Source organism: Clarias gariepinus, chromosome 6, assembly GCF_024256425.1.
Source record: "Clarias gariepinus isolate MV-2021 ecotype Netherlands chromosome 6, CGAR_prim_01v2, whole genome shotgun sequence".
Classification (NCBI taxonomy): Eukaryota; Metazoa; Chordata; class Actinopteri; order Siluriformes; family Clariidae; genus Clarias; species Clarias gariepinus.
The window spans coordinates 15,318,952-15,346,937 of record NC_071105.1 but is presented as its reverse complement, the minus strand read 5'-3'; the positions used below and the strand labels follow the sequence as shown (position 1 = coordinate 15,346,937).

Genomic DNA, 27,986 nt, shown 5'->3' with positions numbered 1-27,986 from the left:
GCTCTTAACCCTATGTGCTCCGGTGGCGCTGTAAAACTGGCTGACCCTGCGCTCTGACCCCAGTTTCCTAATTGGGATATGCGAAAATTGAGCAATTTCCCTCTGGGATTAATAAAGTTCTAATTAATTAATTATCTTCTTGACATGATGTAACGTTAATCCACATAGAAATTGTACTGTTTGTGGGCAGGCAAGTTGTTCGCGACATAGGACGTGGGCAAACATTATGCAAATATGTTACTTAGTGACTTGGATCCGTAACAGAAAAAGATTTGAATTGCTAACGACTCATTTAGGCGAATGTGAGACGACTTTTATCGTGCACTGTCGGCGTCACAACTTTGCAGATAGTTTATGTTCACATACAGCTACATGACACACTGCATGAAAGATCATATTTAAAAACGCATAATAGGGGCACTTTAATGCAATCACATTCAATTTTAGTTGAAGCAACCAAGTGAGATGACAACAGAATGTTTAGAAATATGCACTGCTTTGCTCATTTACAAATATCCCTCTTTAAGAGGCCCACAAGTTTTATTTTAGGCTCAACTCAGGTGAGCAAATGGGCCAAGCCATCACTTTAACATCTTTAAACCAGGCTGGCCAGTCTCTTGTGGACTTGGGTGCAATGGATAAAGCATTGTCTTGGATCAGTCTCATGGTCATTTTGATGACTATGAGACTGGTGATGATATCTTTATTAGATACCAGTGTTTGTGAAAGAAGATGTCTTCCAGGCATTGACAGTATTTTTTTTTTTTTTGGAAATAGTTTAATAAAATCTCTGGTAATTAATACCAGACAATGTCATCATCCCTTCACCACCCTGCTGGGCAATGCTGAAGAGCAATCAAGCCATCAGGTCCATCCAGTTTTATTTTTATCTTATTCTTTCACAAAACCACTAAAATATCTTGTGTTTATGTAGAAGAGGCTGTTTCTTTCAAATCATACAATGCTCTTTGCAACCTATCCTTCTGCCGCATCTAGGAAGACTGCAGTTGTGAAAGATGATTGAGATTAATTCTTCTTTAGGGTCTTGTAGTTAATTTGTATATTTTTCTCAATGTGTTCCTCACAATTACACGTCCACTGACTGTGCAGTGATCATAACTTTGCGCATTTGGTTTTATTTGTTTTGTATCCCTCTAAAAGCTAGTTAAAGATTTTTGCCTTTTACACCATTTTCAAAGCAGCAAAACGCTTTGTACGTCAACAATTATTATGCACATCTGACTTTAATGCATTAATCACCATAAGCCCTACTCTTGCTCACAATATTCACAATATCACAATATTAGCACGGAGTAATTAATGTAGTTCGACTAAAAAAAACAAATGCCCTTAAAAATGATATTTCATTAGATTAATCATTGTGTACATAATGTGATATAAAACCTACCAATAACACAGAGCGTTATTTAAGCTTAATAACATGTGTGATCAACAAACAAACACTAACACCATTGCAAGGTGACTTAAATAACTTTGATTAGCAATTATATACAGTATCAGTCAACTTGTGACAGAATCACCCAGTCCATCAGAACACCCAGCGCATCACTGCTTACTGTGTATGAAGCACAACAGACACAGAGTTCAAGGTTGTTGATCTGGCTTCCAGCATCGTCAGATCTCAATCCAATAATGCATTCGTGGAACGTACTGGACAAAGAAGTCTGATCCATGGAGGACAAACCGTGCAACTGACAGCACTTAAAAGATCTGCTGCTGACGTCCTGGTGCCAAAAACTACAGCGCACCTTCAGATGTCTTGTGGAGTCTTCCCTCTAAAGGGTCAGAGCTGTTTCGGCGGCACAAGGCCTAGATGGTTTTAATGTTAATAGTTTAAATATGAATGTTCTGTGTATGGGGTAAAGATGTAATGTGTGCGAGACACAGACAATTGGGCGAGAGGTTTCAGTTTAACTCATGGCCTAAAAGGCTACTCAAATACAATGCCATACTTATACATAACTATGCAGTTGTTCAAGCTTTTGTGTCACACTTACACACACACCAGGCTGTTTCACTATGAGTGAGCTAAAATTACAGCACATACTGTAGATGGTGTGTGAACGTTTAGAGCTACTGAGAATAAAATGGTGAAGCAGATTGTTCATTAACAATTAATAATGCACTTTGCCAGGCAAGAAACAGACCAATAAAGCATGCATTCTTTTTGCCTTAGACAAGGCGTGGCTGGTGTGCAGCCAAATAGGTGTGTATAACTCAAATGTTTTCCAATTAGAAAGTATTATTATTGTGTTATATAATAGGAAATAAGTTGTCTTTAGAAAGAACAAGAATGCTATCAGTAAGAGTTGTTGGTTGCTCTTCTTTGTGTGACTATCATTTATTTGTATTCTGTCATTAACCTGCAATGTCCTTTTAGGGCTTCAACTCAAGAAAGCTTCTATTAAATCTAACCCTAACCCAAACACACAGACGCGAGGCAGGAATTGAACCCTCGACCCTACACACAAACATAGCCTTAAGTACACTAGATGTCCAAAAGTATATGAAGACCTGGGTTTCACATACATGTATGTCCACTTCAACAGAATGAGCACAAACCCAGAGTTGGAGTATGGCTCTGGAAATTTGGTCTCTTTCAGCCTCAAAAACAATTAGCATAGACAAGGGGTGATTTTTAAGTGAACAGACCTGGAATGCAGTCAGGGTTCAAATTCATCCGCAAGGTGTTCACAAAGCAGTGTCCAGAGCTCGGACCAATAGATTTCTTTAATACGATATTTGTTTGCTTGTATCGTACTTTGTGACCATTGTTATAATGAAACAGGTTTTGGTCCCTTAGTTCCAGTAAAGGGAATTCCTAAAGCCTAAAGACCTTTGTCAAAGAAAGAACTTTTTGCCAAGAAGTCTTACATGTGGGTGGGATTGTCAGTTGTACACTTACTTCTGGCCATTTAATAAACTTGATGTAATCCAGTGCATTTTAAATATTAATTTGTTGATTATTTAAATCACTCCTAACAAAAACAAAAAAAATAAAATGCATGTAATGTTTGGGAAAATAATTAAAAAGCACTATCCCTGTATAAAAATAAATCACAGATGTAGAAATTGTATGCCTTCCCTTCTTTATCAACAGCAAGTCAGTCAGTAATGCACATCTTGCTCTTTTTCTGAGCTGCAGGGAGCATGTGGGTTTCAGGTGCCTTGCCAGAGGGCACATTAGCTGAGGTCACAGAAAGGTCGTTTGACCTAGCGCCCTCCAGTGGGATTTCAGGCTCCCACCTGCAAACCTAGGGGGAAAAAAAACCCTGCTTGTTTAATTTCAAGTGGAAGAGCCTCACGCATCAAGCTACTGAAACCTAACATATAAGTGAGATAAGGCACCAAACGATCCTGGCTACACAATGTGACAAAATATAATTTGATAATTTAATTGTTTTTTTCATGGGAGAGATGGCACTGGTCATACATATAGAGTAGCATCAACAAAATAAATGTTGGATCAGACATTCGAGAGAAATAAGAAAAAAAATGCAATCTGACTCTGTAGCGAATCTAACTCACATAAGCGCTTGTAGTGCAACAAAATAAACTGACATAAAATAGGTCACATACAAAGAAAACTATTAAAGGCTCTCCACTAACGTCATCCAGGGTGATAAATGTAATCTTCAGGACAATGTAAAATGTGACTGGGGGTACTTTTTGTAATGACAACACGATTTACAGTATATAAAATATGCCCAGTAACACGTGCAAAAACATGTGTAGATTTCAGCTAGTAGTGGACAAGACCACCACAGACCACAAGTACCACGAAACTAATATAATCAAAATGTAATCAAAGTTTAATATCAGTCATTCAAAATAAATGCAATTCAGGAACCTGGCAAAAGCCACCAAAGTTAAAACAACAACAATGGGTTAAAAATAAATAATATTACACATCTATTCCATTGAGATACTAAAAAAATTTTAAGTGTTTATAAGAAAAATATACAAATCTATAAAAGAAATAATAATCTACATAAAAATATGATCAGCAGTTTTGGGTAAGCCAGGTTGATGACTATTTCTTTTTGTATAGCAGTGAAATGCTGTAGCACTTTGTTTACGGCAATTATAAGCAAAGTCTCACTCACTCATCTGATTTGTCCCAGCAGGATTGTTATGGTTGGTGCAGGGCTACAGTGCAAAATCAAACCCGGACCCTGGAGGTGCAAGGCAACAGTGCTAACCACTATACCACCATGCCGCCCGTATAAGGAAAGTCTTTATATGAAAAACGAAAACAATTATTTAAAGTTTTCGTAGAAACACAGAATTGAGTGATAATCCAGTGATAAGGTTTCAGTATCATTATTACAAAATAAAAATGGCATTGTTTTACTTTACATAATGAATGATTCATACCATGATACAATAGTGTACATGTTGTATTTACTCCAGTAAGTAAGTACTCCAGAAATTCTCCACTTTTTTCTATATTTAGCTTCAAAACAAAACAACCATCTAATCTTTAGCGGAAATTAACAGCACTCTATTAGATCTGACATCAGCATCATTATGTATATCTGTTTTTTACAGACATTTTTATCCAGAGCAGCTTACAAACGAAAGTGCACACACTTAGAGCAACTTATAGTTAAGATTGTTTTACAAGGGTCCAATAAATGTTCTCTGGCAGGACTTAATTTACTAGCCTTGACCCCTAATTAAGTGAGCTGTGCACATTACAAACCGCTGACAGGATATAAATAACTCTGTCAAGGTCAAGAGCTGTGATATGTTACACAGCAAGTGAACAATTCGTTTTTTCAAGGTATCTGATCTTTTTAAGTATCTAAACAATTACTGGGTGTTAGCCTAAATAAATACAAGATGGGACATCAATATTATAATTTAACTCATACTTGCAATCCACAACCACAGTGCTTTACAGTCTGCTGTGTATAAGGCTGTGTAACCACCAACTGGTCAGAGCGCCTATCCTGACCCCTGTCATGAATCAAATTTTCTTTTACATCATGTGGTCAGTCAAGTTCAAGTGCGCTGCCAACATGGCACTGAGATGCCTTATGGGAAGGAGGCACGCCTGTGAAAGCAGTGTGATACTCTTGGCAATGATCTGCTAAAAAAACCTTGTAACTTCATTGGCAATGTTGCTAACACATACAGAACAGAACCACCCACCTGTACACTGTTGCAGGATTACACACTTTCATGACAACAACAGTGTTTCCTAATGTCAGTAGCCTCTTTCGGTAGGATGACGCTCCCTGATGCACTGCAAAAATTGTTCAGAAATGGATCAAAGAGCATGAAAAAAAAAGAGATCACAGTGTTGACTTGGATCCGAGAATCTTGATACCACAGCACACCTTCAGCGGCACCGTGGGAGTTCATGCATTAGAGAGTAAGAGCTGAGGCATACATTAAGAAAGCAGCCATTATGAAGCCATTTCATGGGTTTTGGGGCATTCACGGTTATTTAGGTTTAACTTTTGCAACAGCTATGCTTGCAACAGGCTTATTTAAGAGTTCAGTGAGCTGAACCCTGATTAAGCTAAACTTGCCAGCAGAGAAAGACTTCTTTTTGCCCAACTAAATAATGATGAAGATACAAATGAATGTATGTATGTATGTATGTATGTATGTATGTATGCATGCATGTGTGTGTGCCTGTCACATCTTGAATATTTATTTGATTTATCTTGAATCACATCTTGAATTTATATATATATATAGTGCAGGCCAAACGTTTGGACACACCTTCACTCTTTCAATGTGTTTTCTTTATTTTCATGACTATTTACATTGGTAGATTCTCACTGAAGGCATCAAAACTATGAATGAACACATGTGAAGTTATGTACTTAACAAAAAAAGGTGAAATAACTGAAAACATGTTCTATATTCTAGTTTCTTCAAAATAGCCACCCTTTGCTCTGCACCCTCTTGCTTACTGCTTTGCACACTCTTGGCATTCTCTTGATGAGCTTCAAGAGGTAATCACCTGAAATGGTTTCCAACAGTCTTGAAGGAGTTGCCAGAGGTGTTTAGGACTTGTTGGCCCCTTTGCCTTCACTCTGCGGTCCAGCTCACCCCAAACCATTCTCGATTGGGTTCAGGTCCGGTGACTGTGGAGACCTTTTTTTGTGAAGTACATAACTCCACATGTGTTCATTCATGGTTTTGATGCCTTCATTGAGAATCTACCAATGTAAATGGTCATGAAAATAAAAAAAAACACATTGACAAATAGATGAGAAGGTGTGTCCAAACCTTTTGGCCTGTACTGTATATAAACTTACAATGAATGCATTATATTGTTTTGTGAGCACTACACCAGTTTCTGATACTCTGTATATACTGTATACACTCACACATACACACACCTTTGCAAAGCATGCCTAACTTGCATTTCCTCTGGCTGGCTACAAAGATTACAACCATTGAAGAGGTATTTGAGTGGATCAGAATCAATCAGATCCTGAATCAATAATCAACAAACATACCCTACCTACACTGGGTTAGCTTGCTGCCTTTAGTTTGGGTGATTTGTCCCAGCAGGATTGTTATGGTTGGTGCAGGGTTACAGTACAGACACCACCATATCATGCTTCCCAGAGCAGCTAGACTCCAGGAGAGCTCAGCTGTACGAGATGGGGTTTCTTATTTTGAAACAGAGTTTTGTAACCTGAACCCTGATAGACTGGGAGGTTTGATACGATTACTTCTCGTAAGTCAGGGGCAGAACACCACTCGCCCACCTATTTTGGCCCCGGCAAATATTTTCTTTCAGTCCGTCCGATATAAGGCACGGCTTTACAAAACACACTTTAATATACACAACCCTGAGCTGAAATGACAAGAGGAATGCCAGGTATGTCATGGAAGAGGACAGAAAATATTTTTCCAGTGAAGCCACATCAAGTAATGCCACATAACTCTTCAGAATTGTCAGTGCAGCAGCCCACTTCCAGCTCTGGTTCTGGGAAAGGTGTGGCACATTCCTATGCACACAAACAAGCTTTACAGGAGAGGTGGACAAAAAAACAAAAAAATATAATAATAATAATAATGCATAAGGAAGTATGTTAGTGACTTCCCAGTAACTCCCCCAGAGTATCAGAGACAGGTGTAGTGCTCACAAAACAATATAATGCATTCATTGTAAGTAAATATGAAATTTTTGCAGATAAGAACAAATCCTACAAATGCACATAGACATACCAAACATAAATATGCGTTTATTTACACAATCGGGCATACTCCATACACCCACACACAGGCACACAGACATACAGTTGCTAACAAATATCATGCATGCCTGCACCCTTAGGCCTTTTTCCACAGACAATCAGTCTGTGTACCTAAATGCGTACCAATGCATCTGTTCTTGGTCATTAAAATTTGCTTTCAAACCAAGAACTGAAAACATAAGCACATTTGGTGTTGCTAATTGCATGTCACAATAACTCGAGCAACAAGGGTTCACTTTATACCCCTGGATAAATAAAATGTGCACTGTGTGTGCCTGAAAATTAATAACATGTTCCTGTTTAGTCTGCAAATTTGCAGACAAATTTAAATATTCTGGGCAGGTACACTAGGAGGAAACTGAAGAACCCTGAGGAGACCGACACTGGCATGAAGAGGACAAGTGAAACTTTACGCAGGCAGTTACCGGAGCTCACACTGAAATCCTGGAGCTGAGAAGTTGCTAAATTTTAAAAACTATTTGCCCTGTTTAAAAACTATTTTTAAAATAATAAGGACACAAATTAGTACTCTAACAAAGAATCCATGGTCTGAGGAAATAAATAATTTACTGTCTGCTGTTTCAAAAAAAATAAATAATAAAAAATGAACATGAGCAAACACTTCTAAGGAACAGCTTCAAATTCCAAAGAAATAGAATTCCATAAAAAGGTCTCCCTGTCGTGTTTAAATTCTAAAGAATTTTATTTTGGATGGTAAAATATGCTCTCAGAGATGAGAATGAACACACAAATATGTCAGATCTTAACCCTTTGGAAGACAAAGGACAGTTCCTAGAAACTCATCAGCAAACATACACACCTATGCAAACACATGTATGCACGCACACAAACACGCACGCGCACACAAATACTGACCCACAAAAAGACACATGCACACAGACACGCACAAATAAAAACCCGATACCTAGAATGCAGCTGTAATGCACGAGCTCTTTTGAGTTGAATCGATGTTGTACCTGACAGACAGCATTACTGTGTAAAGATAAAAGCCCTGCTGACCTACATTCGGTGAAAAGCATCAAAAGGTCAAACTAAGTTTGTGCAAGGAACAGCAGTTACACCTACAAAAGCAAAACTGCTGTATTCCCTTTAATGCTGGCACACAATGTAGAACAGAATGAATCCAACACACACACACTACATTTCTCCTTTCCTGTGTTGCTCAGTGCTAACTGTAAGAGCTGAATCACCTCTCATAACAGAAGTTTACAGAGCTTTATCTTTGCCAAAAGATTCACTCTCTTACTGCACTGCTTGTAAACTGATGAATAATTGATGATCCTAATTAGTCATGCAGATGCACAGAACAGAGACTTCTCCATCGCACACATGACTCGACTCACATACAGGAAGTCCTTGGGAAAGGCACTAAGAGTTAAGTTTTTCAACAGAATATTTCTTTTTTTTTTAAATGTTATTCCAAACCAGTAAAAGTCAAATTAGAACCAAATAAATAAAAATTTAGCATGTTTTAGTTTGTGCTACAAGCACAACACCAGATAGATGAAACACATTTTCTTTTTTTATATATACTTTTGTCTGAGCTTTCTGTGTCAGCTAATTCTCATACCCAAAGTAACTTTGTCACTGTCATAACTAGACAAGAGCTTTTTAAAAAGGTGCATGTGGGTGTCAGATAAAGAATTATAACAATTTAAGGTACCTTCTTGCCTGTTTCGTTAGACATGTTTTAGTCAAAAAACATGATGTTGGACCAATATGTGGTGCCGAAACAGCTTCAATGCACCTCTGTGTACATTCTAGAATACTATAGGACTATCCTGGAGGGATTCCCTTGTTTAGGGTTTTTGTGAAGGTGGAGAGTGCAAATCTCTCAAGTGCTCAACTCGTGGTCAACGATCTGCTGACTGTGGTGTCCATAGTGTATGATGCATATCATCATTTTTATACTAATCAAACCACTAAGTAAAATCATGCCCTTTACGGAATGGCGTCATCATTAAACATACCACGGCCATCAGGGTAGAAATATTTCGTAGACCATGGCAAAAAGTACTCTGCAGTATAAATGTGATAAACATGACAGATATTCTCTCTTTCTTTCTTTCTTTCTTGCAAGATGAAAGGAGCAAACCTGTTACAGAGCATATGTAACTCTTAAACAATCTTATGTAACTCTGCTCCATCAGGCATGAGGAAGATTATAATGACAAGTTGCAGTGCAAGTCTGCAGCCTGACAAAACAAAGCAAAGAAAAAAAGAAACAGAACAACAAACCCAAACCAAGCACTTCCTCTTTTGCCCTACAGGCCATCGGAACTGGTAGTAGAGATCACACGAGAATTGAAAAAAAGAAAGAAATATAACAAAGGGATGTGACATCACATCCTGAAATGGCACGCCTGTCTGGCTTTTGCGTGTGTGAGTAAAACACAGAAAAGAGGATGTCTGAGAGTGGGTGAGAGCAGGAAGTAGGTCGGATGCAAGTTATCCTGTCCTAGGAAAAAGTCCAAATATGGACGTGAGATAATTAACACAGGAAGGACAGACAAGCCCTACATGAGGGTTGGGCAATAGCAGGAACACAGGAGCCAGATAATATTGGCCTAGTGTCTCATTTCTTTGACAGAGACGCCTGCAGAAGAACATGTTGCACACAAACACACAGACTTATGCAGGCGCACACATGCACATACACACAGGACAAAAAGCAGGATGCTCAGGTTTGTTCAGTTTCCCCTACGGCTCAGGCTTCCCCAATGATGGACGTTCACATCCGCTATGCCTGCCAGTGTTACACAATGACTGCACCGAAACTACTGCTGTTTTGTTATTTGGAAATGGAGACTCAACACACCTCTCTGTCAACAGCTCGCCTGCACTGCACCTCAGAACATATCGCACTGTGTTCCTCTTGCACAGAAAGGAAAGAACGGCCTCATACTGAGCTCATCTCTCTGAGAAAAGCATTCCTGCAAGGGCAGGGGCCTCTGAGAGAAAAAGACAGACATACATAAGACATCTAAACTCTCGGGTTACTAAAGTACATCAAGACCAAAACGTTTCTTTCTCTATGATACAGAGACAGACAGAGAGACGTTCACTCAGAGAGCCTGTAGACACAAAACACTATGAAATGCACAGTACAAGACACTTGCTTTGAGTAGCACCTAAGGTCAAAGCATCATATACCAAATGAAAATAAATCTGGCCAACCGAGGGGGAAAAGAACATTTGCAGTCTCTCACTGCCTGAATAAGCTTAGTGACATAAACTTTTATGGGGACGCAGTATTAATGAATAACAATATAATTAAATAACATTCAAAAGAAAGTGTGTGAACACAAATGAATATTTGTAGTGCAGCTAGAGAGTAATGTTGATGAAATCTGAAATAAACTATATTCAGTAATACAACAATAATAATAATTAAAAAATCTAATTTAATCACCAGATCTAGTTCGACAACTTTACGTTTTTAGATTTTACTGTCAATTTTACTACATTTAAATCAGTGGACCATCACCATCCAATACGTTTTTTAAAAATAATTCACATAATAAGACCCTCTCTCACACATGCAAAGCACGCACGCGTGCGCGCACACACACACACACACACTTTTGACCACAAGAAGAGCCTTGCCACCTATAAAGAATGCAATCTCTTTTTCTCTCTCTCTCTGCCAAAGTTTTTATCAAGTCATCTTTCAAAATTTAGTTCAATGATGATCTCAGACCTTAACAGGCACTGATTTAAAAAACATTTAAAAATGGGATACATTCTTTTACCAAATTTTACATAAACTACAAAACATAAATAATAAAAAAAAAAGAAGAACCTTGGCAATATAGGTGTTTTTGTCAGGCTCGTCTTACTTTGTACAAACCCAAACTAAACTAAATAGCGCACTCTGCTGGAAACTGGTATAACTTATAGTCATTGTCTAAACCGCTTATTACTGTGTACATGGGGGTTGCCAATCCCCACAGGGCACACAAACTCACATGCTCATTCACACACTACAGGCAATTTGCGGAGAATATGCAAACTCCACTCACACAGACCCAAGGTGGGACTCAAACCCGGACCCTGGAGGTGCAAGACAACAATGCTGACCACTAAGATTGGGCATAACATCCCCATCAAAATCAGATTAAACTACAGTTAATCATAATTGCCTACTTTGGCTGAAATACTCAAACAATACATGTACATTTGTATAAAGTTTCAGATTTCTATTCACATACAGTAAAAAATAAAGTTCTAATTGACCAAATCTATAAATTAAAGCTGACAACACTACTCATGAGTAATGTTATAGAATAGAGTAATAGTGTAATTTTACACCGCTACATAGAACATAGAAGAGTTTTTCAGTACTGGTGAATTAATACAAGTTTCACTTAAAACAATTAATTACGTAGGAATGGGTCACATAGCTGGATGTGGCTGACCAGCTGGCCACATCATGTCCTATTTCTTTCATTCAAATGTTACAATTACAGGAAAGCCAGGGACAGCACACTTTATATATCTGATCCTATGTCTGCTTTTGCTCCAGACAGAGAGGAGACAGACATATTAAGTATTGGGGACAAAAGTCAGACATGAGCTCACGTTCACTGGGGCATAACCGATCTCCGGAAAATCTTGTATACAAAAACATTTCAGATATCAAACTACATGACGTAAACACAGACAAGTAGCATTGTATGTTTATCTTTGTGTAAGCAGCATTGTCTTATCTTCCTTACGTTGGTGCGCTGTTTCTTTTTTCCACTAGGGGGCAACATTGTTCTGGATTAGATTGCACAAACTCACAGTAAGGTCATGAAATGCAACACACTGCAGTTAAAGTGGTTCAGGATTGTTATAAAAATCTTAGTGGACTGGGAAGCCACAGATCCCTAACTGGGGCTCCTTCATTAGGAGTAAAAAACAGACACCATGCCTTCTTCACAGCTTTTTGTAAAGTATTAATTATTATGGGATTGGATTTGCTGTGATAGGGATTCAAGAGTTTGTAGATCATGTAGGTTACTGAAAGATTATGAATGTAGCGCTTCTGAAAAGGATCTCTTAAACTGGCTCCTCTACTTGGATGACAAAGCGTTACCACATTCCAGTGAAACCAGTTCAGCACCATGACCAGAATTTTCAGACTAAACCATCATGATGCAATCAGGGGAAAAATGCTGCAAACTCTTGTTCAGCTTACTTTGGCACATAAAATAAAAAAATGATACCAATAATAATAAGAAGACGATGATTTTCGTTTAAGTGCTCAGTTATCAATGCTATTTATAAAAGTGTTCTTGTTTGCTGAATTACCTTTTTTTTTAACAAGACACTAAGGAAATTGAAATGAGGGGGACAGACCCATGATGCATTGAATTTCAGGATTTGGGACACATTTGTATTTCATATTAAATTTACACCTTTTCCACACATCTTAACAGACCATGATGGTGAATGTACTGTAAACTGAAAAAGTCATTGATCTTGTTTGGCACTACAGTGCTGAACTGAGAGCTATTTTCCTTTTCTTCATTAATCTATACTTAAACTGAAAGCTGTTTAGCTTGGATGTTCAGCGCAGAGCCATTTGTGGGGCGAGATGTTAAATTCATTTTATTCACTCGGAAATGGAGAGAGGGGCCAGGGGGTACGGGTTTACACATTGCTAGGTAACGGACAGGAAGCATCTCAGAGTTTGCTTATGTAAGAGTAAAACGTCTGTACAGTAGGAAAACGCGGCCAGACAGCACACATTCACTTTTTTTTCTGTTAAAAAACAAACAGTCTGGATGTACTACACTGAAATGTGTCAAATAATGGAATCTTAAACACTGATGCCCATTCAGTCCATTTGTAAATGGCACGAGACAAAAACACCACATGTAAGATACCAAACAAAGGAGTATATGCAGAAAGTCAATGAGTTTAGTAGAACTTTCCTTTGTGCAGTAGGAGCCCGCTGAAAGTGAAACTCAGATTCATTGAATCATTGTACATGACGTGTCTTCAGAAACCAAATAAACAGGCTTGCTGTAATGGAATAGTCTGAAAGCTTTGTTTTGGCAGACTGAAAAAAACAACGAGTGTGGCACTAACCAAATCATGCTACCCCAAAGACACAACCCAAAGTCAAATCAGGGTTTAAAGGATCGCTAGGCAACAAAGCAGGAAAAACATCATGGCAACAAAAAGTAGAGAGGAGAGAGATAGAGATAAACATATCATAAATTAGACAATAAGATTGAGAAATAATAATAATAATAATAATAATAATAATACTAGAAGAAAGAACAAAAATAAACATTTAAATTTATACAGCACATTTAAATCCATAAGGCCATTGGCTAAAAATTGTAAAAAAAAAAAAAAAAAAAAAAGGCAACAATACAAATACGAAGAGCAAATGCACAGTTCAAAAGCAGTCTGGAAATCATCAGGTAGATCTGTTCTAAATTGGACATATTGTTTAGCCATATAAAAAGGAAAACCATTAACAAGATGACAACTAGAAGGATTACATTAAAGTATCAGATTCAGATTAACCTTTTTTAGTTAAGCCACACAGTGATTTATAAATCATTTAAGCATAAAAGCCCAACCCAGGAGAAACAGGTTCAGATGATCAGGCTGGTGATTAGTATAGGGGTGATGCTGAATGCTGAGTGGTTGGAACAGATGGGAGGGAAAATGAAATTGCTGCTGAGGTTGTAACATAAACAAGCAAATCTGTATTGCATCTTTGCAGCCAAATAGGCTGCAGAAACGGAGACAAAAAAATTTTTTGCCCCGAAGCTTTTTTTTAATTAATTTTAAAAGCTTGCGTTTTTGCGTAATTATTTGTTTGGCGTGACACAGCACGCTTCCGGATGCAAGCCGCCAATAAACACAGACGAAGAAGAAGCGGTTACGTCACCCAAAAAATAGACGGAGATGCAAACAGTTAGCTGTGTATTGATTTGATAAGAGCGTTCTGTTGTGGGCTGCAAAATGGAAGAGAGCGATAAAAATATCAGCGAGCCAAGAGAAGAAGAAACCAGCAAGAAAAAATGACAGAAATTGTCAGTAAAGGCTTATGTTATGCCTGAGCTGTAAATCTTGAAACTTTTAGTTCTGAAAGTTAAGTTACACAACGTAGTGTTTTTGTATAATTATTTATTTTAATGTGTGTGTTATGCTCTAAAATGCCCCCCTGCCAAGGATTGCCCCCGTGATCTCTATCAAATATATTAGGACAATATTGAATTATTATTAAAATAATATTAATATTATTATTAAATTTATTATTATCAAATTTATTATTATTATCGAATATATTATTACCCAAGGCACCTATAGAAAATTAGGAAATGTAATACAAAAATTCTCATGTAATGTTTATTTTGCGGGGGTTTGTTAAGTAATACAAAAATGTTTACACTAACTAAATATTGTTTCTAAAGAAAATTTACACGAAAAAAAATTTTATTATAAAAATAAGCAATATAAAAATATACAAATTGTATATGAAAAAAAATATATAATTTATATATTTTTCCTTATACAGCATGTCTTTTTTATGTTGCTTATTTTATAATCAAATTCGTTTGGTGTCATTTGTAATTTGTAAATCATAAACCTATGAATTTATGTTCTAATATAATATTTGATAGAGATTATGTTGAAGGGGGCAATCCATGGCAGGGAGGCATTTTAGCACATAACAGTTTGCCTTTTTCGATACTTCGATACACACACACACACACACACACACACAGACACACTTACATTTTGTTACACCTTTACGAGGTGATTTTTTTTTTGCCTTATGTCTGTTTTAGACATGTTACAGGTCTTTGACAAAGATCCAAAGATTACACTGTAAAACATGTTTGTGTGTTTAAAAATCATGATTAAAATAGAAATCTCAATATTGTTCAAGAAAATCCTGATAGCTTTCTTTTGTCCATATCGCGCAGCCCTAATATATATATATATATATATATATATATACACAGTGAGGTCAATAAGTTCTCTTACTTAAAAATCATGGAGGGGTCTACAATTTTCAGCATAGGTGCATTTCCACTGTGAGAGACAGAATCTAAAAAGAAAAATCAGAAAATCCCATTGTATGATTTTTTTATAATTTATTTGTGAATTACTGTGTCAAACAAGTATTTGATCATTTGCTTATCAGCCAGATTTCAGACCCTTAAAGACCTGTTATTTTGCTTTTAAATAGTCCATATGCTTCTAACTGAGCCACTCCTTGGTTTTCCTGGCTGTGTGCTTTGGGCCCATCTTTATACAAACCCATCTATATATATATATATATATATATATATATATATATATATATATATATACACACACACACACACACACACACAATCAATGATATAGTCAAGACCAGTTAGATAGGTCAAAACCAGTGTAGGGGGAAAACAGAAAGGCCAAAAGCAGGGAAAGTAAAATGTTGTGGTCAACTGTATAAAAAGGCTGCACCGAAACGAAAACAAGTTTAGCAACAGTAACTAGAAAGTAATGAGAAAGAATAAAAAATCTGTCGGATAAACTCCTAATGCTCACTTCTGGTTTCTATCTATTTGCTGCTATAATGAAGTATATAACAAGAAACAGTTTCCGAAAAATACAATAAAATACACTATTGTGGCTTATAAGATAGCAACACACATTTCTGAAGACAAGATTCAGCTACATTACACATTTTACATTGTAAAAGCACCAAATAAAAGCCTTTAAAGTAGAAACATCACAAGAGTGCTGACATGCTACTTACTGTAGGTACAGTAATATAAAGTCATAAATTCAATTCAATTCAATTCAATTTTATTTGTATAGCGCTTTTAGCAATTTTCATTGCCGCAAAGCAGCTTCACATAGTCAAAAGAATTATTTAAGTTTGTATGAAATGTGAATTTGTATGAATCAAAATGGTCAGTTTGTCCCTGGTGAGCAAGCCGAGGGCGACAGTGGCAAGGAAAAACTCCCTGAGATGGTAAAAGGAAGAAACCTTGAGAGGAACCAGACTCAACAGGGAACCCATCCTCATTTGGGTGAAACAGAAAGCAGTAAATGATCTGCATTTATACAGTGTGTAGGGTGGGAGGATAAATATAAACACATCTACAGTTATTGGGTTGTTTTAAATATTACATTTCTAACACCAGAGATAAAGGGGGAAAAACATTGTGTTGTATTGTGATTCTTTGGTGTGGCAGTTCATGGATCACCACACTGACACACTAAAATTAATTATTAATTTATATATGTTTGCATTTGAGGTGGTAGTTGCAGCGTTGCAGTTCCTCTATAATCCTAGATGCTGTACGATCCAAACTACTTACATGTCTACTACTGACTATTTACAAAAGTGTTTAGAATTGTAATAAAATCTAAAAACACATAATATTAGAGCAGGATATTTATAAAATGGTGATACTAATGATGAGGAAATTGAAAAAGACTAACTGAATGGGGACCTAGGTATCCTGATGATATCATATTGTCTGGTCCCTGGTGATTCCCATCCCTATTAAACACTTTTTTCTGCTGTGGTCTATCAGCATGCTGATCATACCAGTCTAAGGAGTAAGCTAACAAGTTGCCCACAGAGCTCAGAGAATGGGTCCATAACACATAACGCATGGGTCCTCCATCCCATTCAACTACTTACACTAAACAATTTTATTATGTAGATCTGCAGTTCAATATCCTGCTTTCTGTAGGATTCTAAGTTTATTCTGCTCATATCATTAACATGGATTAGTGAGTCCATCCCAGAAGCAGCCATCAATGCTCAAGTCAACAAGCCAACAACTGTGGAGGTTGTTGGTGATGTAAGTGACTGTTTGGGGGTTTTCCTTGACAATTCATACAATGTTTCTGTCAACAACTGCTGTTTTTACTTTGGACAACCTCTTTGATATCTAGTGTTTTCTTTGTTCGTATTGGCCATGGCCAATGCTTGTGCAGGAACTCTAATATGTGTTCCTTCTTTTCTTAGCTTCAACTGCCTTCAAATGCCTTATTTTTGTCCTCTAGACAGCTCTCTTTTCTACTTGTTGGTTTATTAATTTTAACAACAAAATGAGCTATTAATGGTTTAAAAAAAATCTCTTTAACAGGCTACACCTGGGCAACAAAAAAACACGTCAATCTCATGTGCCAATATTTCTGATCACTTGAAAATTGAATGGGTTTCATGTTTTATATATCGTCTCATTCGTCCTTTAATCTAAACCCAAATGTCTTCAGTGTACAATATAGCTAAAACAAACAAACAAATAATGTTTAAAAAAAAATAAAAATAAATGGATTTTAACCGACAGCTGAGGTATCAAGAGCTGAACGCGTTCGTGAACACATGAGAGAGAGAGAGAGAGAGAGAGGGAGAGAGAGAGAGAGGGAACACTTTAACAAGCTAGTCATAAACTCCAGGCAAAGTCCAAACACTACACCTCAGTGTACTCCCATACTGCTCCACTGACACATTGTCAACTTTTATTGTACAAACCAGTCTCTAAAAGTAGTTATAAAAATCCAAAAATTAAAAGGACAAGTACTAGTTGTGTAACTTGTGACTACCAGGGGAAAAAGTCTTCCAACACTGAACATGCAGTTAGCACATTTGTAGTTTTCACAACACGGATGTGACGAGAGATAAGGGTGAGCATGCTCAGGCTTTCCTGTGCATGACACATTTACACAAAACAAAAGACTGCATTATCTCTGTGCAAAATCAGAGGGAGAAGGCATGTATGTCAGCACCGCCTCCATATTTAAATGCAGCAAAGACTGGAAATCTACTAAAGCCTGTAGGAGAGAAAGCAAGAATTGTATAGTGTGTTCTCTTAATAAAACATCTTCTTATGTGACCGAATACACATCGGGTCTGATCCAGTTATCCCAAGCACCGCCTCAACCTGTAGACTATAATGTGTGCTAAAAGGTTTAGGTGGGGTTTTTTTTTGTGTTTTTTTGTGTTTTTTTTTTACCTGCTGTGTTTTTTACAGTTCCTAAAAGACATATACCTTCCATGTACATTGCATGTTTAAGGATGTTGCTGCTCTGCTATACACTGCAGTCAAGACAACTAATTAACCAGATATTAATAGGTGGGCAACTGCACAATAGTCTCTTGCGGCCACTCTGCAATATGCCGCTGTCTGTGGTGTTGTTCATAGGCTTCACCTAAAAGGCTTTGATGTGAAATGCTGGCTAAAATGTTACGTAGCAACTGCAGTGTCAGTGTAAGTGACTACCATGAGGTAACATACAGTACCAGCCAAAATCTCCATAAGACCAAAAATATTTACATCCCCAAGTAACCTACATGAGTGACTGCTTTCTAATTAGGTTAATGTTTGTCCTGCATATTATGCAGAGGACATTGTTTTTTTTTTCATTTATACAATCAGTTTGAAATGTAAAGTTTGTGGAGATCATTAACAGGTATAATTTGTTAATATTTACTTTAACGTGATGGGGAACATTAAAAGAATCTATGAGCTATAAGCAGTCATCCTAATACAAGTACTTTTTCCCTCTCTTTGCATTCAGCTTATCATGTTACCAAGTAACCGGGAAGTGCAAAGTCCTTTATCCTTAAGACTCGCTCTGGAAATGCTAAATAAACCTCTCCTTAGAAAAAGAGTTTACCATATCAACAATTTTACATTTATGTGAAGAATCCACCACTCCTTTAAGCTATTACTAAAGAAACAATAACATATTACTACAAGTCTATTAATACAAACCTGTGATGTTTCTTTCAGCCTGACAGTTTTAGAGAAAATCCTCAGTTTGATGTAAATTCAACAGCACTGTGAGACAAATGATTTTATAACTTATGGAAATGTGTGGGCACAGTGTGATATTTGCTAGTGTTATACATACACTTCTACAACGCTCTATATGGATCACATATCATGGGAAATAAAACATGATGTAAAACTTGGCACTGCGCAAGACGCTGCTGGTGAGAGTAGCAGTGTAGGAAGGAAGCTGTTTACCAATTTTTCTAATTCTCATTTAAACTGAAATTATTTCAATATAATTTTGATACCTTGTTCAATTTATTTGTAAATTATAGAAAGAAAATGGGTCAGGTTTTTTTTTTTTTACACTGCTTTTATCTAAAATCATAAGAGCACATTTTGGTAAACATTTCTGCTGAAGTACTCACTACCTTGCTTGCCACATTCACAGAAAAGGGTAAACTGTCATGATAATAACAGCATATCATATTGTCTACCCTTATTCTCTATTTCAGTAAACATGAAGGTAGAAGAAGGAAAGCAAAATACAAACCTGACTGACGTAATACGGGCTTACGTTGAGCTGGAAAACTCCCAAAGCTGTGCTGCAGTGAACTCCTGTAAACGACTCTTTTGTGCTGCAGATGCACTGAACACTGACAGTACCTGTGTGATATTGGGCGAAATTAAAAAAAACAAAAAAAATCATCAACATGCGATTCTCATATCATACAATGATAATAATGATCATTAGTATTAAGTTGTATTAGTAGAAGAGATTTGACAATGACATGACAGTAAAATTTCTGCAGTTTGGCCACAATTACGAAATTATGCAATTAGGGGAAAGTTCCCCAAATCTTCTGAGGCCAAATGTGCAATACAGATCTAAAAAAGAACAGACAGTAAGAATTTGACCTCAAGATTTATTGAGCAAAAATTGAGATATTAAAAGAATAACACATGTAATAAGTGATACATAAGTGATGATTTTGATATTAACCCTGAATGGGCACTAAATATATATTTATTTAAAAAAAAATTAGTTAGGTTTGTTTTAAGACAAAAACATAGGCTATTTTGTGAGTCCTGTCATCATATTTTGTAAAGCCTGTGTTTGCACTAACAGTGCCGTGCAACAGTGGACAGAGCAACAGGAAATATTATAAAATTATGAAAATTAGGTACAACGCTACAACATGAAAAAAATATACACGACTGCCTTCAATGCTCAGAACATCCTTATGGCATGTGTGGTCTAATGTGTTGGTAGTTTCCCACTAAGGACTTTTCAGGGCAGTTCCTACCTGAAATTATCTCTCATTTCTTGTTTGACATACAAAAAAAAACAAAATAAACTCCTTTACACCGTGTCATGTTATCCATTTCATAAACTAGAGACAATGTAAAGAAAAATAAAGCTTTCTTCATGTATGTATCAAATACTGCTAGCATGCTTTTCTTTTTTGCCAATAAAGTATGAAGCCTAGCAAACTACTTCCTTGACAGTACAGAAGCTGCTTTGACATGGGGTCTGTCCTTAACAAGTGTATCTCTTGTGACTGATTCTCGTTAACACCGTGTGAGACAGCAAAATGAGGTCTGACCCTAAAGCACTCGAGCAAGAATACCACCATCACACCAAATCTCAAATGACTGTCATACTGTTTATATGACTACACCAAAACAAGCCATTTAATAGTGCAATATTAATTTAAAACCATATGTAAAGTGATAATAACAGCGATTATAAATAATGTAAACACACATTGCAGACTCCACATGAAAGAAATCACACAGGAACCACTGCAAGGTCACAAGCACCTTTCTTCCAAAAAATCATTCCTCCCCCCTCATTCCTAACCCTAACACTTTTCACACAAAAAAACAAACGCAGCCTTTAAACAGTACAAACTGACTTTAAATACAAAAGTTTAACATTAAACTGAGCAGTGCGTATCCCTGTCATCCAGCATAGTTGTTATTTTTAAACAAACAGCAAAAAGTATTGCTTTTAATAAATAATATTTGTTAATATATAATTCACTCCTACTATGGGATGAAAATGTGTAAATAGTTTACATGTACATAGGATTGTAAAGAAACAGAGATGTTTTACCTTCTTAAATGCCTCCAAAGTCTGAAGACTCAACAGTTAGTGTGAGAGTAGCTTCTAACGCAGACAGCGCTTGCGGTGAAAGCGTGAGTAGGTTTGAGATTAATTTCTTATAGAGTTTGGAGAAAATGGCAGGTGAAGGGCTTTTAATGTGCATGTTTTTATACCATACCAATAAAAAATGCATAAAAATGCATTCTGTTGCAAGAAGCTTCTATGCTCGGTACAGAACTGTTTATATCTGAGGATTCAGATGGTCAGATCACCGGTCATGGTCAATCAAACTGAAAACCAGCAAATTCTTGTCGCTGACCAACTGACTGGTATTCAGTATTCAGTAGCAGTACTGGTATTCAGAGTATTCTGTAGTATTTAGTAAAGACCTAGGCAGAAGCCATTATCAGATGATATCAGCTTAAAAGTAATACGAACTTAGCTTTTAACACTTACAGGCTGTACCGGCATACTCAATACATCTACCACAGCCCAAAAATTTAAAATTGAGGTTAAAATATAAGAGCAATAACCTGGTCATATTCTTTATATCAGACAAAATAGATTTGTCCTTCAAAAACCAAAGATACTCGGGGGAGGGGGATATAACAAGGCGAGGGGGCGCGGTTTGGTATCTTAGCAATCCCTGTGGCTGCTACATTCTGAGACTGTAACTAGCTGCCCCAGTGCAAAACAGATGCATTCCTATAGGAAAATCAGTCTTTTGTTAGGTCCCAAACAGACCATTATAACTCCCAAAGGGTTTGACCAATCCTTTCTATATACAATTCGAGCAAGACAGGAGAACCGACTCTCTGGTTTGAACCTTTTTTTTTTTTTTTTTGCAAAATTGAATAGTATTTTGCTGATTTACCATCTCTTCACTGTAAAATTAATTTCATTATCTACGAAGCAAGTTTGAAGCCAGTTAGGGTCCATATTTGAAGGGGTTAGTTGTTTTTTGATTGACAAGATTTAAAAAAAAAAAAAAAGATTTTCGAGCTCTTCAACATGTTGCGTCCGATCAGACCAAAAATTAGCAAGCTGGGATTCATAATAACAAAGGGATTTAGCATGACAAACGAATTCTCAAAAATGGTGCAGCTTTTAACTATGGTTAGCGTTATTATTTATTATTTAATATTGTCACAGTCTGTTTAACAGAATTTTTGTCAAGTGTGAGTGTGTATGTCCCACATGCCACTTTAAATTACCCCACAAAAAAAAAAAAACATTGTGCTTATAGTGTTCCAAAATTTTGTGTGAAAACCAACTTCCTCTTTTCAAACTTGGATAAAAATGATTAAAACAAAACGAATTGTCCGCATATGCTAGTAATCACTTACACTCTAACTTTACACACTTTTTTTTTTCCAAACAAAATTGTTTTAGAATGTAAAAAAAGGATAAGGATCATAAACACTTTTACACAATCAGAAGTTCTAAAGAGTGTAAACGGAACTGGGAAAGACAAACGGGTTGTGTAAAAGGCGGCGGTACTTTTCTTGCTACTTTGCAAATACGTCTGAGAGCGAGTGAAACAGTAGAAAACAGACAGGCATTTGTTACTGATTTGTCACATCTGTTCTGACCTAGAGGAATAAGGGTGCAAACCGAAAAATGCAAATCAGATAAGACGCTAAAACAAAATGAAATTAACACCATTCACCCTTTACTCAAGAACATATTCAATCCACCAAGACATGTTTAATGCCTAAAGTTTGCATCTTACTAAAGTAGCTTTACACTGTTAAAAAGTATGAAAATTGGGTCCCAAACAATACTGTATACTGCAAACACAGCATCAAATAAGCGGATATATAACAGTTTGCACTAACTATAACTTCATGTAGAAAAGAGACAAATATAATAAAACTAATCATTATAATTTATAAATATTTACTTACATTTTCCATATATTTTTTTGATTATGCAAAGCTGCTTTATTGAATTAAACTGAATTAAATAGGCAAATTAACTGGTCTTTTGAATCGGTTAAATACTCACAACACAAACCTTTTATTCCTAAGAGGATGAGCGCTTTCTTTCAATAAATGATGAGAACCTAGTAGGTTTTAAATGTTTGGTCATACCCTCATGTGATAATAGTGGAGGATCTACAGGATTTGAACTGAAAAATGGGTTCTAATTCAATTTTTCTAATTGCTACTGTTGTAATAATCGCCTGTTTAATTAGTTTGTGATATTGGACAGATTGAACAGATTATTTTATGACTGAAAAAGAAAAAAAATTCTGCCTTTCAAAAATGACTAAATAAAACATAGAGACATGGACAGATTTGTTTTCCTACACAAGACACAAGAGCTGCTGGTGAGATCATAGACATATCTGTCTGGACTGAACTAAAATGCTCAGACTTGTGTTATTACAGTGTCATGGTTTCACAGTTAGTCACAGTGCATGATCAGGATACCTCACTACTGACCTTTGAAAAACACTAAATACAGTGCATTTTTATCTATTCCATTCTGCCAGGTTAGGTTTCACATCTCACTCCATTAATACTACAGCAACCTCTGTGCACGCGACGTCGAAAAATCAAAGGCTGTTTAGTGCAAACGAAGCATGTTTGTAACAGCCTTTTGTTTTTGGGTAATAAGAACCAAATAGTAGCATATAAATGTGTTTTTTTTCATTAAAACTATCTTTCAGTTTATATAAATGATATGACAAATACTGATGAAAAATTTTATGAAAAATAAAAACATTCTTAAAAATCATCCAAAGAACAAATAACAATAAAAAAACTTGTTACATATATATATATTTTATTTCTATATACGTACAATCAAATTTTTATTCCTGGCGTTTCTTGGCCCAAGCAAGTCTCTTTTGCTTGTTGTTACAAAGTAAGCGTTTTCATTGCGAAAATTCAACCATGAATGTCTGACTCATACAGTCTCCTCAAAACAGTGGATGTATTTATGTGGGTTTTAATTTAAGATGCTGTAAATCTGTGGTTTCTGAGGCTGGTCATTCGAATAAACGCATCCTCCTGAGCAGAGTTAGCTATTGAAGCTCCCGGTCTGCAATGGGTCTGTCAGTCAAAAGAGCCCTACACCTCAGACATGACCCCCAAAGTCTCCAATTAAAATCTATCAAGCACCACGATATGCACCTGACAAACAAGTGCAATCCATGAAGGCCCAACCCCACAACCCACAGCACCCAAATGCTGCCAACGTCCTGGTGCCAGACCCCATAGCATACACCCTCAGAGGTCTTATGGAGTCATGCCTCAAGGCGATGGATCTGCCCAGGCACAAGGGGAAAGTATACAATATTACCTGTAATTTAATTTTGTGTGTGTGTATGTGTTTTAATATTTATTTATTCATTTAAAATTAAACAATTGCGTAGTCTGATAATTTTTGTCATGTCGGAATTAGGAGTGTTATTAGGTTTAGTGTAGGGCTGCAACAACTAATCGATAAAATCGATAATTATCGATAATAAAATTCGTTGTCAACGAATGCCGTTATCGATTAGTTGGGCTGCTCACGTCACCAAAGAACGCGAGCTCAAGATGCACAAATGCACACAGATACACACAGATACACAGCTGCTCGCGCAATGGCGGTTACAGAAGTGTCTGCAGGAAAAAGCATGCGCCCCAAGTCCTCCAAAATATGGGAGCAATTTACATTAAGCGCCTCTAAGAAGACGGTAACCTGCACGCTATCCAAGACCGAGCTTTCATGGCATGTCATGCACGAATACTTAAAGGGGTCATCCAGCCCCATTTTTAAATGTTAATATGATTCTTTAGGGTTCTAATGAAAAGTTTGTAATATACTTTAATTAAAAATTCTCAATGGTTGTGTAAAAAAACACTACTTTTACCTGGTAAAAACTAGCTCTGTTCTCAGCAACCTGTTTCAGTACATGCTCCTTTAAATGCTTATGATCTCTGCTGAGCCCGACCCCCAGTTCTGTGGGGCGTGTCTTCACAACACACGTGGGGTATAGCCACGGGAGTGTAGTCCAGTGCGGGCAATGCTTTGGACTGCATTACCCACAAAGCATTGCCCACAACGCAGTGCTGTTACGCTGCCACGAGCAACAACAACAAAAGCAGAGAAGCTTACTGAGAGAGATACGGACGCGATGTGTTTACTGATGTGTTTACATGACTTCTTAATCTTTGACAGACACCGTTATAAACCATCTAACGTTACAAAGGTAAGCATAATATAGTTTTCCGACTACGTACACAGTTTGCAACTAGACAATCACCTTAATGCATTGTTTATTATAAACGGGCGATTAGGGATTATATAGAGACGGATGTACATAGAGAAGAAGCCATAACCATGTTCTATGAGAGTTCTATAAGTTAACTTACACTCCACATTCATCGTGATTATTAGAAAAGGCGATCTGCAAAGATTCATAGAAAAAGAAATCACACTCACCAAGCCTAGTGAAGATAAAACAGGAACACGTTAGTACAGATCCTTTTTTTAGGAGCTGTTTCCTAGCAAAACCAGCTTTATATTGACCCGCGTTAAAGCAGTCTGGTGAAAAATTATTAGCACAAACATGAACGCATTTAGGTAGATCGGCGGGGACGTTAGCTTCAAAAATTCACAGGCACTGCGTCCTGAGCGGCTCAGATGTTGGTAGTGAATGACGAATGCTGTGTTCACTATTACACCCAACAACTGTACACCACACTCGATTAGGCGGCATTTTGCTCCAGCGGCGAAAACAATGGCCAACAGCTTCTTCTCACTCGGGCGGGTCTTTGCTAAAACACCAGTGTCAATCAACTATACAGTAGTAGGAGCGGCCTCATGCGGTGTGGCGTCACATTGCCAAGCATTTGAGATTGGCTTGATTTCAGAAGGGGCATTTTATTTTAATAAATAAAAAGAAAATCACTGGTCAGTTCTTTATCATTGTAGAGTGGTTGTGTACACACTCTCCTAACACACAGTTCAGTCCAAACAGCTTGAAAAAGTGCATGTAGGCCCGTATGACCCCTTTAAAAAGAAAACATGTTGTTGTTACGGATGGCGAAACGTCAGCAGGGTCGGTAAAAACTGTATCTCTTCATCGTGTAAAAGTTATAGAATAGGTATAGTTTAGGTGCTTTTGTTTAAACTGTTTGCTACCTTCAGGACAGTTGCGCTAGATCTGTTCACGTGCTACTCGCTAGAATCACATTGCGCAATCACCTCATGAGCAATAGTGATTAGTTAAATGGCGCTACTTTAGATTAGCTTAAATTACACAATGCAAATAACAGTACATTTGTGACTATTAGCTTTTTGCATTTCTACATTTTTTTTATAGTCCCTGTAAAAGTTAACTTGTAACAAACATACAACGGTTTTATTTATGCATACATCATTTTATTATACAAAATTACATTATTTTAGCTGTTTATATCTTATCAACTGAATATGTCAGTGTATTTTTTTAAACTATATATACTATACATATTATATATATACTGTATATATACTGTATATATTATATACTACATTTCATTTAAGGTTTAAAATGTCAAAATTAAAGATCATTAAACTCTATATGTGGCTTTTGCATTTTTTAAAGTTTATTTTTATACATTAAACCTGATTTATGTTTTTTAATAGTTATAAGCAAAATATTAAATAAAAGAAGCGTTTAGGTTTTATCCGATTAACCGAAAAATAATAATAATCGCCCAACTAATCGATTATCAAAATAATCGTTAGTTGCAGCCCTAGTTTAGTGTTAGTGTTATTAGGTTTGGAATGTTTGGAATTCACATAACCTAGTCTAAAAATAATTAAAGACTTTTAAAACACAAAGAAAAAATCTTGAAGCAGTTATACTTTTTAGAATAAGCTATCATTTTGTAAATTCCAATCCATATGCATGATCCTAATTCAGATATAAAAATTATCACTGTACACAAGTGTTTGGTTATAAAAACAAACAAACAAAACAAACAAAATGAGCTATGGACATGTGAGAAGTGCATGAGCCAAATAAAGGCCAGAAAAACATCAATAGTGGGACAAAAGAAGAAGACTTTAATTTGATTACAAGATTCCGAATTCCTTTTTTTCTATAAATGAGGTCTTGTCTGTATGTAATTTCTTTAACTTTTGTGGTAAAGCAGTGCTGAGTGCATGACCATCTGCTGTTTGTGAAACTGAGCCAAACTGGTAAAACTGCATTAAACAGTGAACCCACTCCATTCCTCGAATGCTTCTGTGCCAAAATCCTCTGGTGATCTGCCTCTATTTCACTAAGTCTCTTAAGCAGATGTTTAGAAGATATGCACTAAACACAACAACTATTATAAATGATGACATCATTTTACACAATTCAATTTAGCAGAAACTGCTCCTTCCCTCATCTCAAAACAATTAAAATAAAGGACCACAAAACAGGTTCTAAAAATTAAAAAAAATAATAATCAAATAAAATAAAAAATAATAATAACAATAATAATTTATGGTCCACATGCTGTGCAAAATATTTAAATGCTCAAGTTGTTTTTGTCCTAAATATTAAAAATACATTCTAAATATATATAAATTAAAATTATAATAATTAATTAAAATTAATTATAATTATTATAAATACATTAATACATTTGTTTTTGGCCCATGATCCAATTTTTGTTAATATCTGTGATATACGGTCATAAATTAATATCAGAAAATTTTATTCTATGTGCAGTTGGCTCAATAAAACAATCCAATATTGATAAATTGAACAGAATAGTTTAAAATGTATGTTTAAAAATGTTCACTATAGTTTAATTTAGTAGGACACAGTGTAATTTCAGAAGCCTACTGAGATAGCACAAAGCTTCTTCACCAGTCAAAAATACTGCTCAT

At 36.3% G+C, this 27,986-nt stretch overlaps 1 protein-coding gene across 4 annotated transcripts in view; it reads right to left on the bottom strand.

The window, feature by feature from the left end:
• The window catches only part of gng12b (guanine nucleotide binding protein (G protein), gamma 12b), a 63,059-nt gene that overhangs the window by 29,232 nt on the left and 5,841 nt on the right, over positions 1-27,986 (bottom strand). For 2 of the 4 annotated variants that reach the window (XM_053499026.1, XM_053499024.1), the window contains one exon: positions 19,566-19,678. The gene's annotated coding sequence lies outside the window, so the exon portion shown is untranslated. Of the gene's footprint in view, positions 1-10,089; positions 10,202-15,269; positions 15,334-19,565; positions 19,679-27,986 lie in introns of those variants that run through there. The other 2 variants (XM_053499027.1, XM_053499031.1) reach the window with 2 other exon arrangements.